Below are 14181 nucleotides of genomic sequence, written 5' to 3' on the forward strand. Positions count from 1 at the left end.
CTGTTCCTCCCCCTCCCCCATCTCTCACCCCTAATGATCTGGCCACCTATTTCCTCACGAAAATCAACACGATCAGGTCTGAGCTCCCCAAAGTCACCCCTCCGCCTCTCCCCTCCCCCCCAACAACCCCCTCCCCTACTTTCCCATCCTTCCCTGCAGTATCCTCAGAGGAGATCTCCTCCCTCCTCGCAAGTGCCACCCCCTCCACCTGCGCCTCGGACCCCATTCCCTCTCACCTTCTTAAAACCATCGCCCCTGCCCTCCTCCCTTCCTTAACTTCTATTTTTAACCACTCAATCTCCAAGGGCTCCTTCCCCTCTGCCTTCAAACACGCCCACGTCTCCCCCATCCTAAAAAAACCCGCTCTCGACCCCACTTCCCCCTCCAGTTATCGTCCTATCTCCCTACTACCCTTCCTTTCCAAAATCTTAGAACGAGTCGTCTACAATCGATGCCTAGAATTCCTTAACTCCCATTCTCTCCTAGACCCCCTCCAATCTGGCTTCCGTCCCCTCCACTCTACCGAGACTGCTCTCTCTAAGGTCACCCGTGACCTCCTTCTTGCCAAATCCAATGGCTCCTACTCCATTCTGATCCTCCTTGACCTCTCTGCTGCCTTTGACACTGTCGACCATCCCCTCCTCCTCCATACCTTATCTCACCTTGGCTTCACGGACTCTGTCCTCTCCCGGTTCTCCTCTTACCTCTCTGGCCGATCATTCTCGGTCTCCTACGCCGGAGCCTCCTCCCCCTCCTATCCTTTAACTGTTGGAGTTCCTCAAGGGTCAGTTCTTGGCCCTCTTCTGTTCTCCATTTACACTCACTCCCTCGGTGAACTCATCCGCTCTCACGGCTTTGACTACCATCTCTACGCAGATGACACGCAGATCTACATCTCCGCCCCTGTCCTCTCCCCCTCCCTTCAGGCTCGCATCTCCTCCCGCCTCCGGGACGTCTCCACCTGGATGTCGGCCCGCCACCTAAAACTCGACATGAGCAAGACTGAGCTCCTCATCTTCCCTCCCGAGCCCGGTCCGCTCCCAGACTTCTCCATCACCGTGGATGGCACGACCATCCTTCCCGTCCCGCAGGCCCGCAATCTCGGTGTCATCCTTGACTCGTCCCTCTCGTTCACCCCACACATCCTATCCGTTACCGAGACCTGCCGGTTTCACCTCTACAATATCGCCAAGATCCGCCCTTTCCTCTCCACCCAAACGGCTACCTTACTATTACGGGCTCTCGTTATATCCCGGCTAGACTACTGTGTCAGCCTTCTCTCTGACCTCCCTTCCTCCTCTCTCGCCCCGCTCCGGTCTATTCTTCACTCCGCCGCCCGGCTCATCTTCCTGCAGAAACGATCTGGGCATGTCACTCCCCTTCTTAAACAACTCCAGTGGTTGCCTATCGACCTCCGCTCCAAACAAAAACTCCTCACTCTAGGCTTCGAGGCTCTCCATCACCTTGCCCCTTCCTACCTCTCCTCCCTTCTCTCTTTCTACCGCCCACCCCGCACGCTCCGCTCCTCCGCCGCCCACCTCCTCGCCGTCCCTCGGTCTCGCCTATCCCGCCGTCGACCCCCGGGTCACGTCCTCCCGCGGTCCTGGAACGCCCTCCCTCCTCACCTCCGCCAAACTGATTCTCTTTCCCTCTTCAAAACCTTACTTAAAAATCACCTCCTCCAAGAGGCCTTCCCAGACTGAGCTCCTCTTCCCCCTCTACTCCCTCTGCCATCCCCCCTTTACCTCTCCGCAGCTAAAGCCTCATTTTCCCCTTTTCCCTCTGCTCCTCCACCTCTCCCTTCCCATCCCCACAGCACTGTACCCGTCCGCTCAACTGTATATATTTTCGTTACCCTATTTATTTTGTTAATGAATTGTACATCGCCTCGATTCTATTTAGTTGCCATTGTTTTTACGAGATGTTCTTCCCCTTGACGCTGTTTAGTGCCATTGTTCTTGTCTGTCCGTCTCCCCCGATTAGACTGTAAGCCCGTCAAACGGCAGGGACTGTCTCTATCTGTTGCCGACTTGTTCATCCCAAGCACTTAGTACAGTGCTCTGCACATAGTAAGCGCTCAATAAATACTATTGAATGAATGAATAATATCTGATTCATCTCCCACATACCACGGATCCTTCCTGCTCTGGGGAGAAGGCATGGCATATGAGCTGAACCTGATTAACAATGTCGTCCATTCCAGAAAAAAAATGGATGGGCTTTGGTTTGTTTCTCCTTTCTTCAGGGAAGCTAGCAGAAGAAGCTGTAAAGAATAGAGCTAAGCGCTGCCGGAATAGGCCATTTAATGAAAGCTTTTGTGGTACTTGATTTCTGAATTCTCTTCCCTACCTTTATGTGGACACATTTATGGTGCTTGTGTGATGTTTGATGTTGTTTTCTCTACCACATTGCAAATTCCTGAGGTCTGCCTGATAATCTTTTATTCAATAGTATTTATTGAGGGCTTACTATGTGCAGAGCACTGTACTAAGCACTTGGAATGAACAAGTCAGCAACAGAGACAGTCCCTGCCGTTTGACGGGCTTACAGTCTAATCGGGGGAGACGGACGGACGAGAACGATGGCGATAAATGGAGTCGAGGGGAAGAGCATCTCGTAAAAACAATGGCGACTAAATAGAATCAAGGCGATGTACATTTCATTAACAAAATAGATAGGGTAATGAAAATATGTACAGTTGAGCAGACGAGTACAGTGCTGAGGGGATGGGAAGGGAGAGGGGGAGGAGCAGAGGGAAATGGGGGGAGAAGAGGGTTAAGCTGCGGAGAGGTGAAGGGGGGGCGGTAGAGGGAGTAGAGGGAGAAGGGGAGCTCAGTCTGGGAAGGCCTCTCGGAGGAGGTGAGTTTTAAGTAGGGTTTTGAAGAGGGGAAGAGAATCAGTTTGGCGGAGGTGAGGAGGGAGGGCGTTCCGGGACCGCGGGAGGACGCGGCCCGGGGGTCGACGGCGGGATGGGCGAGACCGAGGGACGGCGAGGAGGTGGGCGGCGGAGGAGCGGAGCGTGCGGGGTGGGCGGTAGAAAGAGAGAAGGGAGGTGAGGTAGGAAGGGGCAAGGTGACGTAGAGCCTCGAAGCCTAGAGTGAGGAGTTTTTGTTTGGAGCGGAGATCGATAGGCAACCACTGGAGGTGTTTAAGAAGGGGAGTGACAGGCCCAGAGCGTTTCTGCAGGAAGATGAGCCGGGCAGCGGAGTGAAGAATAGACTGGAGCGGCCCCACCGCTGCCCCACCACATATCTGCCCCACCACTTAGCATGGTACTTTGGTCCAGAGTAAGAGCTTAATAAATATCTCAATGTTTGTAATGTCTACTCCAAAATGTACCTCAAGAGCCTAGTCTGATGTTATGCATCTTGAGAAGGAATTTTTTTGGATTCCAAATTAAAATTAGTGGGGTCTGAATTAGTGATATTAAACTCATCGTAGTAATTGCACCTTGAATTTGTATGGTGCTTAATTTTCCAGAGTGCTTTCACATCAATGATCTCCTTATATCCTCACCAAATCTCTGTGAGGTAGGGAGAGGCAGGTACTAGCATCTCCCTTTTACAGTATGTTTTGTTTTTGTTGGTACTTAGCAAGGGCTTACTATATGTCAATCGCTGGTCAAAGTGTTGGGGTACATACAAGTAAATTAAGTTGGACACAGTCCCTGTCCCACATTGTGCTCACAGTATTAAGTGGGAGGGAGAACAGGTATTGAATCCCCATTTTACAGTTGAGGAAACTGAGTCACAGAGAATAATAATAATGTTGGTATTTGTTAAGTGCTTACTACGTGCAGAGCACTGTTCTAAGCGCTGGGGTAGATACAGTGGAATGAAGTTGTCCCACGTGAGGCTCACAGTCTTCATCCCCATTTTACAGATGAGGTAACTGAGGCACAGAGAAGTGAAGTGACTTGCCCACCGTCACACAACTGACAGGGGGCAGAGCCGGGATTCGAACCCATGACCTCTGACTCCCAAGCCCGGGCTCTTTCCACTGAGCCACAAGAGAAGTTAAGTGACTTGCCCGAGGTCACACAGCTAGCAACTGGCAAAGCCAGGATTAGAACCAGGTCCTCTGACTCCCAGGCCTGTGCTCTTTCCACTAGACCGCACTGCCTCGATGCCCTACCCGAAGTCACAGCAGGCCAGAGGCAGAACTGAAACTAGATGGCATCTTCTTACTCCCAGACCCATTTGCTTTCCGCTAGACCACCCTGCCCCCCTATCATCAGCAATACTATTATTGAGTGCCGACGATGCTTTAAGTGCTTGGGAAAATGGGATAGATGTAAGAACCCCACCGCTTGCTCTTGGAAGACTGTCACACTGGTTATATTCGGTCCGCCCCTACCATAATTTCCTCTTCCCTCCTCATTTATGATTGCTTTAATTCAGCTCATCGAGGCAGCTGTTGGAATATTGTTCTGCTTGAGTTGAAGAAAGTGAGCTTCCCTTCTGTGTTCATTCCGGCTGCTTTCCAGCTTGAACACTGCTCAGGACCGATTAGTACAGTACTCAAGCGCTTAGACCAAGGTCTTGGGTACCCAGTAAGCGCAGAATAAGTACTACTAATTGAATGATTGAGCCGACCTCTCCACACCCCTATTGCCGCCTCTCCAACCCAATTCACCCTATCTCTGATTTTCTGACCTTGTGGAGATGAAGCAAATTGCATTTCTTCCGTCGGGTTTTTCCTCGTTTGCCGGAGGAGTCTTGTGAGCTAATCTGGACCGGTACAACTGTGTGCTAGGCAACTGCATGGTTTTCTATTGGTTTGTTTTGTTTAATACTTCTCCCGGCCATGGGGACTTCATCTAGCAGAGGCATTTTTATATGTTCAAAATGCACACGAGCTCTTCCTCTCTTTTTTCGTTTTGACCAGGGTAACTCTGGAAATAGAGCCTCTGCCTTTTCCTCACCTTTATATTCTGCTCTTGCCTTCTGAAGCACCATGATGAAGATCTCAAACAGCCTTGGGTAGTCCCTCCAAAGTTATATTATAAATTTCATATCTGAGCAGGGACATGGCAGGATCACTGTCCTCTTGTGATGGCTCAGACTAATTCCAGCAAATTCCCTTCATCTTCAAGGAGGATCAGAACTGTTCTCTAGATCTGTTTTCTTTCCCCAGGCAGAGTCCAATTCTTTTCACTTGGTTGCAGAGCTGTGGTATTAGTTAAGCACCTACTGTCTGCCAAGCACTGTACTAGGGGTGAATAATGTTGGTATTTGTTAAGTGCTTACTATGTGCAGAGCACTCTTCTAAGCTCTGGGGTAGATACAGGGTGATCAGGTTGTCCCATGTGAGGCTCACCGTTAATCCCCATTTTACAGATGAGGTAACTGAGGCACAGAGAAGTGAAGTGACTTGCCCAGGATTGAGGTAGGTACAGTATAACCAGGTCAGACAAATGGGGCTCACAGTCTAAGAAAGAGGGAGCCTGGGCAATTCATCATCACTTTAGAGGTGGCAAAATTGAGGCCCAGAGAAGCAAAGTGACTTGCCCAAGATCACATAGCCAGCAAGTGGTAGAGCTGGGATTAGAACCCCCATCTTCTGACTCCCAATCCTCTGCTCTTTCCTCTAGACCAATTAAACTTTCTGAAACTCCCTGAGGTAGACCGGTTGAGGAACTTCAGAAGCACAAAGCCAGGCTGTTAATTTCCACAGAATTTTGGCTTTGCTGAGGATATGAAGATTCCAAATTCATTCTTGTTGTTCCTCTGCTGCTAGAGAATTAGTGTTGCTGCTTGGTCCGTGAGGTGGCCCTAGTGTAGAGAGTTATTAATAATGGGAAATGGTTGACTCTAAAAGAGAATCGGAAACTGTGGGTATCTCTTGGGATGCCTGATCTCGCTAGCCTTTTCTCTTTAATCAGATCAGAGGCATTTGCAATAGAAGTACTCATTAAATTTCCACTGTGTGCAGAGAACTGAACTAAGCACTTGTTAAAAAAAAAAAATCCATGTGAGAATCAGACATGGTTTCTCAACCCCAAGGGACTCAATACCTAAGAAGACAGGTGTGTGTGTTTGTGTGCCAGGAGGTTAAGGAATTGGGGACAGACACTTAAGGATAGTAAAGACTCAAACTACAAAAACAAAAAAAGGGACAATAATGATAATTGTGCTACTTAAGTGCTTACTATGTGCCAAGCACTGCGGTGGTTATGAGGCAAAAAGATCAGACATAGTTCCTGTCCCACAGGGGACTCGCTGCCTAAAGAAGAGAAGGATCTAATACCTTATCCCCATATTTACAGATGAGGAAAAGGAGGCACAAAGAAGTGAAGTGACTTGGCCAAAGTCACACAGTGGACCAGTGGCAGAAACAGGACCGGAACATGGATCTTCTTCAGAGAAGCAGCATGGTGTAGTGGCTAGAGCCCGGGCCTGGGAGTCAGAAAATAAAAAATGGTGGTATTTGTTAAGCGCTTACTATGTGCAAAGCTCTGTTCTAAGCGCTGGTGGATACAAGAGATCAGGTTGTCCCACGTGGGGCTCCCAGTTTTAACCCCCATTTTACAGATGAGGTAACTAAGGCACAGAGAAGTTAAGTGACTTGCCCAAAGTCACACAGCTGGCAAGCGGCAGAGCCGGGATTCGAACCGATGAACTCTGACTCCCATGCCCGGGCTCTTTCCACTATGCCATGCTGCTTCTCTGAACCCAGAAGGTCATGGGTTCTAATCCCAACTCTCCACTAGTCTGCTGTATGACCATGGGCAAGTCACTTCACTTCTCTGGGCCTCAGTTACCTCATCTGTAAAATGGGGATTAAGACTGTGAGCCCCATGTGGGACAGCTGATTACCTTGAATCTACCCCAGCACTTAGAACAGTGCTTGGCATATAGTAAGTACTTAACAAATAGTTTTTTTAAGCACTTAGTACAGTGCTCTGCACGTAGTAAGTGCTTAATAAATATGATTAAATGAATCTTCTGTCTCTCAGTCCTGTTCCCTTTCCATTAGGCCATGCAGATCCTCTATGATAAAGATGAACTAGGACCACAATAAGGGCAAACTATAAATGCCTCCCCAAAATGGGATACTTTGGATTCCTCACAGCTCAGATCACCTTCTTGGAGGGTAAAAACAAGCCAGCTTGGTATTCCTAACCATGTCCTACCTAGTCTTTCTGTTGTGAGTAGGTTTCTTAAAAGTGACTGCGGCAGTGAGGGTGGAGGGCACTGATCTGATCAGCCACAGCTGAGGGTTGAAGGGCAGAGGGAGGATGGTAACTAGTGGGTAGACACAGCTGCTGCTTGTTAGCAATTTTGGCCTTGGATCCTCAGTCTGAATGAGTCACTGCTGGTCTCTGGAGGTGTTTTACTCCTCCACAGGGGAAAAGGAAGAAAGAGGGGAAGTGAGGGCTGAGTTAAGGAGCTGGGGAGCAGGGCAGGAAGTGGGCTAGGGCTTGACTCTTACTCTTTTCAGGGTGAACACCTGCCTTTTAGCCCTCCTTCCTTATGGTTTCTTTACCTGGATGAGGCTCTGGTCTCTATCCGTGCCTTATTTTAGAATAAGGGGAAGGGCTGTGTGGAGGAGAAGATCCTTTGGCTACGAGGCTACCGTGGTTCCTGAGAGCTACTACCCAGCAGCTCGGAGGTTAAAGGGGGAATGAGAGAAAGTAGCAATACTGGAAGAGGAAAGGGAAATAATGATCTAGTAAGTCTCCTCCCTTTTCCTCTCTTTTCCCCATTTCCTACTCTTTCTCTTCCCCTTTCCTCACCCATATCTCCCTCTTAATTCCTCTCAGACTTTTTTTTTAATCCCCAATACCAATTTCTCTCCCATTCCTCTCCTGGATCTCTCTTTCTCTGTCTCTCCTCTCCACCCTACCTCCCCACTCAAAGATTCTGAAAATGACTTATTTGACCGTGGAAGCCCTGAGGGAGAGGGGACTCAACCTATAGGTGGATTCTGTGGCTGACCTTTGTAAAAATGAATCCAAAGTATCCCCCTGCACTGCTTTCAGTCTTATTCTGTTCCTGCTGCAGGTTTGGTACTTGGTCCCCTGGTCAGAACTGCTCTGAAAAGGGGGGTGGTGATGTAGAGAGGGGACAGGATCCTCAGCCTCTGAAACTTATGCTTCGTTGTCCTGAACTGGAAACTCCTCTCCAAGAATGGGGAACTTCCTTGCTGAAGGACTTCTCATGTGGAATAGATGCTCTTTTTGGTCAGGGAACATGCACATCACTTCTGTTGGACTTTCCAAAATGTTTGATAAGAAGCCTTCTTCTTATATGCCATCGATTGGAGTTCTGGGACAAGGTGGGCTGGTGATGAAAAATCAACCAATCAATAGTATAGTTTGAGCATCTGAGGACAACACACTTGGAAGACTACTGCAGAAGTTCTCTGCCCTCAGAGAGCATCCATTCTAACTGGAGAGACAGATCTACAAAACTAGAAACTGTGACCCAGAACTGCATGTCTGGGGCCTGATCTCCCTGTCAGTTTGGAAGCTAAGACTTATTTTCCATCAGTTGATCAAAGGTATTCGAATGCTTCTATGTAGAGCATTGTACTAAGAGCTTGGAAGAGTACTTTACAACCAAATTATCCCATAATGAACTTACAGTCTAGAGGGGGAGAGACAGACTTGAATATGAATAAATAATTTATAATTTAAAGATAAGTGTTCTATTCTCTGCTTTTTCTTTAAGACAGTTGTAGCCCTTACCCTTAAACTTTTACCTGCTTTTCTAGAATGCTTTTAAGACCACATGGTTTAGTCTGAATATGGTAGTGAAAAGACCAGGTATTTGAAATGAATCAAATTTTAAAAAAAATTTTGATGACTCTTCTCCAACCTCAAGGTATATGGGAGGAAGGCAGTGGGGGTCAGGAGTTGCAAGGGGCTTCTTCCAGACAGGTTAGGAGTGACTGAGTGGGCTAAGTACATTAGGGTAAATTTGTGTTTTTCATGGAAAAGAAGCCATGACTTGTTTTGACTAACAGCAGTAAGGAAATCTATATCAATAAGACCCCTGTTTCTTTCTCCTCTTTCCACCCTCCCCAGGAGTATCAACTCCCATCAGGAAAATGTCCCTAAGTTTCAGCAGGAGATGAAATTGACCTTCCTTTTCATCTCATTCAAACAGGTCTAGGATGAGTCTTCATAAGCCAGCAAGGTTCACATATTCAACCTTTAGCCATCTGCCTCTACTCTCCTTCCCCCAGTGAAATATGGTTAATAATAATTACTATGGTATTTAAGTGCTTACTATGTGTCAAGGACCGAACTAAGCACTGGGGAAGATACAAGATAATCAGGTCCCACATGAGGCTCACAATCTAAGTAGGAGGGAGACCAGGTATTGAATCCCCATTTTGTAGATGAGGGAACTGAGGCCCAGAGAAGTTGTGACCTGAAGATGTCACAAAAAGGTAAGTGGCAGAGAAAGGATTAGAGCCCAGATCTTCTAATTCCCAGGGTCATGCTCTTTCCACTAGGCTATGCTGCTTCTACCCAGCTATGGAGCTGGGAAACATGATTTGGGGCAAACACTCTCTGAGTTGAGAAAGGTTCCATGGTGCTACTTATAGATCTGAAGCCTAAGTGCAAAATTAGAGATTGATTGATTTGATGTGCATTTAGTGTAATGAACTAGGTGGTAGCTTAAAAGAAGGTACAGTATAGAGCAACGTTGGGAAGCCCTTAGGAACTGAATTCAAAGATGCTGATTTTCCAGCCCGACTTCCTGTTGGGTCCCTGAAAAGTGGCATTGTTCTTTAGAGCACTTAGTACAGTCTCTGCAGACAGTAAGTTCTCAGTAAATGATTGACTGAGAACGATCTGGTAGACAACCTGACGATATCCTGGGTTGCAGCAGGCCTTAATGAATTATCATCATAACTCTTTCCAGGTCATCAAAGCAATCAACTGAATTATTAAGAAACCTCTATTGGAGATACATGAAAATACACTAAAGAAGGCTTATGGTAGTGAACTGAACAGCCTTGTTTTTATTGATGGTTTGATAACAGATATGAGTGTTCAGATAAAAATTAACAATTAAATACTGGAAAAATTGTGAAAATGAATTATCCAATCTGTAAATTAAGTCTTACTGAAGTAATATTTAAATACTTTATTTCACAGCTGCTTACCCAAAATATTCACCTTCAGAAATCTGTGTTTCTTCCAAAGCTTTTAAAAGTCTAACTTTGAGAACATGAATTCAGTAAAAGGGAAAAGGGATGGATTGGCATTTTCATGTTATGTACATGCATGTCCTATGCACCTGAAGGCACACACGTGAACACACATGCCCCACTCACTTCAATTCAGCTGGTCTATCACAGTCAGATGAATGTCATGGGCTAGATCCATCGTTACTAATTACCCATGGCATGTGGAACACTGTATGGACCACTCTCTTGATCTTAAAGGTTTCCGGAGAATAGATTTCACAATCCCCAGGGGCAATCCATCTGCTGTCTATCCAAGTGACCTTTTAGCAAGAAGGTCATGTGACTAGTAGAAAACCAGCTGGGCTCTGCTTCTCAAGACCTGTGTCCTAGCCTGGCTTTGTCGCTAATTGTTCATCACTGGCTGGGTCAAATAACTAAGAAAGACCCTGGTTTCCCAGCAGCATAATGGGAATGAGAAGTCCAGCACACCTTGCATCCTGTTTCCCTAACCATCCTTTGTAAACTCCTAAACAAATATCTTAGTCATACTTGACAGAAAACTCTCCCCCTCCTTCAAAACCTTATTAAAAGCACATCTCCAAAAGGCTTTCCCTGACTAAGCCATCATTTCCTCTTCTCCCACTCCCTTCTACGTCATCCTTGCGCTCAGATTTGCACCCTTTATTCACCCATCCCTCAGCTCCATGGTATTATGTATGGCCACAACTTGTCCTAGGGTCAAGAGCCTGGGCTTGGGAGTCAGAGGATGTGGGTTCTAATTCTGACTCCACCACTTGTCTGCCGTGTGACCTTTCAAGTCACTTAATTTCTCCGTCCGTTACCTCATCTGTAAAATGGGGATTAAGACTGTGAGCCCCATGTGAGACAGGGACTGACATGGTTACCTTGTATCTACCCCAGTGTTTAGCACACAGTAAGCACTTAACAAGGCCCATTATTGTTACTATCATTATTATGTCTTTATCTGTAACTTTATATTAATTTTGATCTCCCCCTCTAGACTGAAAGCACCTTTTGGTTGGGAAGTGTGTCCGTCAACTCTGTTTTACTGTATGCTTCCAAGTGCTTAGTAGAGCACTCTGAGCTCAATAAAAACGATTGATTACGATTCTTAGTAGAGCACTCTGAGCTCAATAAAAACGATTGATTACGATTGCCAGGCACAAAGTTTGGGATTGGCTGGCTGATTAGATCCACTATGGCTCATGTTCCTGTGTTGGTGTCATTTTATCCCCTCAGATATGATCCTTGAAAGCTCCCTGCAGCCAACTACAGAGAGGATTTGGAGACTTACAGTGAAATGACTGACACTAGGTCAACCGCCAAGAGCTGTGAGTGGGCTAGGGCGTGAAGGAGGTGATGTGGAGACAATGGAGCTGCTAACCCTGTGGTCAACGGTGGATCCAACTGATTCACTCACCTCGGCCCACTTCTGCTTTTGGGATCATGGTGTACCAGGAAGCTGAGCCAGGATATCTATATATCCTGCAGAGAGATCAGACTTCCTTGGGACCAGACTGGATCTGGAGCGTGGACCGGAGTCTTGCATCCCCCCAACACCTGGATTTAGAGGTATGAAATCGATATATCTCAAACCTTGGAAAAGAGGTTGGAATCTTGGGTCCACCCGCCCAAATGGTGGTGGGGTGGTATTACAAATAACAGCTCTGTTTTGTATATAGATTTTTGGAGGTAGTGTGGGAAAGGGAATAGAAAGATCGATCCAATTATCTTTGTGAGCTAGTGATCTGTGTCTGGAAAACCGAGCCTATTGTTAATCTTCTGAGCTACCCAGTCTCCTCTTTCAACCTCGGGTTTGTTTTTTTTAACGCATAGTCATCACAATCCCACTCAAATATTGACTCTCTAGGAGTGCAGGGAAATTCAATAAATGGAAATTCTTCCCAGTCTGGGAGAAAAGACCAGAGAGAGCATAGTCAGAAATAGAATGGGCGGAAGCTCGATACACCAGACACTAGCTAATTTTTATCTCTGGCATTTGATTCTTCTTCCCCCAAATTGACTCAGAAGGCCAGTGGACCCAGATGTTAATCTGATCACCATTCTAAATAAAATGAAAGTGTCTTCTCTCAAAAGAACATCTGCACCTAGGCTCGTCTTCCTGCCTGCATTTAGTGATCGATCGATTGGCCCTAGCTATGCTGTATCTAGAAAGGGCTCATTAGGTGTCTCTCAGTGTACACAGAAATATTGATTGCGGGAGAATGAAAGTTCAATATGTATTCCCAAGATGTCAGCATTAATGCAATAGTCTTTGTGATGATTAGGTTAGAATCAAGAACTGTTCGATCTTTAACTGTTTCTTTTAAACATGTTAGGCTTTCGAGAGTAAGGTAAACTCATGTCTAATAGGTTATTAACCAAATGCCTTTCTGTGGAGACAGGCCATCTCTCTGACCAAATCAGGTGCTCCATGACGATCCAGTAGTATAAAAAACCCTTTCACATATGCCATGTTAGCTTGGATCGATGCAAAATGGCTCAATTCTTTAACCAGTATTCCCAGATGCTTTGGGATTGAGAGGCTGAGGAACTTCCCTCTGACTTTGGAAGGGCTCCCAGCTAGGGATAGGCAGGACCTGGAAGAGTCCTGTGGGCTGGGATATTTAAGCTACCCTGCAGCCCTAGGGAGTGGGGGGTTAGTGCTGGGCTTTGGGCTAGGAAATTTCAGCCCTTTCTGGCTGAACCAAGAGGTAAAACTGGCATGTAAATCCTGAATGCTCCCCTCTGATACCAGGGTGCAGGTATCCAGTGTCACTTATTGGTAAGTAGGATCATTTTGGATTGGTTACACTAATCTAATAAATGTGGAGGATTCACAGAAAATCCTGTGAGGAATGAGAAAAGATACTTTTTTTTCCTCCTTTTTTTTTCGCCTCCATGTTTTGGAGGAAGTGTAATTTTAGCAGAATGGCACTGCATGGGACACTTACATCATCCCTATGTGCTAATTGATTACAACTGAGTCTCATTTTCTTGTTCCTAGCTCAGCACTTAATACAGTGCTTTGTATCTAGTAAGTGCTTAACAAATATCAGCGTTATTCCACACATCCTTCAGTTATGAATTCACATTCCTTTCAAAATATGGGAGAATCAAGATTTCCAAATTTCCCATTAGTGTTTTTTTTAAGTGATAAGCTCTCTCCTCTAACAGATGTGCAGAAAGGGTTTTCATAATAATGCCATCAACAGAATAGGGGACCATTCAATTAAATATTTTTGAGCAATTGCAGTGTGTTCAAGCCATAAATGTAATTAACATTAGGGAAATGCTTCATTAGATATCAGCATCTTAGTTTCCGACAGCCCACAGAGCATTTTCTGATCTGCTCATTGGCTTTGTGCATCATCAGCGTCAAATTAAACCAGGGATCGAGGCTTCAAGCATACACTGTCAGTTTGTAATATGTGTATATCACTCCGGTTTGTTTTGTCTTCAGTACCTTTTTTTAGAGTGCCACAAATGTTTTGAGTGTTGTTTCCAGTGACTTATTAAAATCCAAGCTCTCCAAACAACTTAACCTTGGAATTTTGGATTTGTAAGAGAGATTAATGGAAGTGGGATTGCGTATTGAGTTGCAACTTTATTTTTATCTTTTCTATACATGGTATTTTAGGGTGGACTGTGGAATGCTGGAGTTGGTTGCTGTCTTAAGAATCACCTGATTGTTTCATGCCTCCATATCTGCCTCATCTCTTTCCACTCAACTATTCGTTGACTCTCTCTTTGAACGTTTGGAATGGAAAAATCCGTGTGGCAGGATTCTCAGCTTCTAGGTTGAGGCTAATGTTCATATTTTAACTTCAATATCACTAAAAAGAAAAGGGCTTTAATGTTTGTGTTCTGAGTGATATTTTTCATAAAGATTAGCTGAACCTTTCATCAAATCACATAATTCACACATGCTGGTCTAAGGCCTTTGGGAGGTAATGAAAGATGCCTTTTCACTGTCATAAATGATCTTTCATTAACTTGGGCAAATCATCCCTG

The 14181-nt window shown here is 45.8% G+C and overlaps 1 long non-coding RNA gene across 2 annotated transcripts in view; it reads left to right on the forward strand.

Moving 5' to 3' along the window:
* Nucleotides 1–14181, forward strand: part of LOC114811242 — a 162816-nt gene that overhangs the window by 631 nt on the left and 148004 nt on the right. Inside the window, exons 1-2 of one of the 2 annotated variants that reach the window (XR_005659907.1) lie at nucleotides 7474–7674; nucleotides 11407–11739. This is a non-coding gene — a long non-coding RNA (uncharacterized LOC114811242). Of the gene's footprint in view, nucleotides 1–7473; nucleotides 7675–11406; nucleotides 11740–14181 lie in introns of those variants that run through there. The other variant, XR_003758913.1, reaches the window with a different exon arrangement.

Source organism: Ornithorhynchus anatinus, chromosome 4 (genome assembly GCF_004115215.2).
Source record: "Ornithorhynchus anatinus isolate Pmale09 chromosome 4, mOrnAna1.pri.v4, whole genome shotgun sequence".
NCBI classification, from domain to species: Eukaryota; Metazoa; Chordata; class Mammalia; order Monotremata; family Ornithorhynchidae; genus Ornithorhynchus; species Ornithorhynchus anatinus.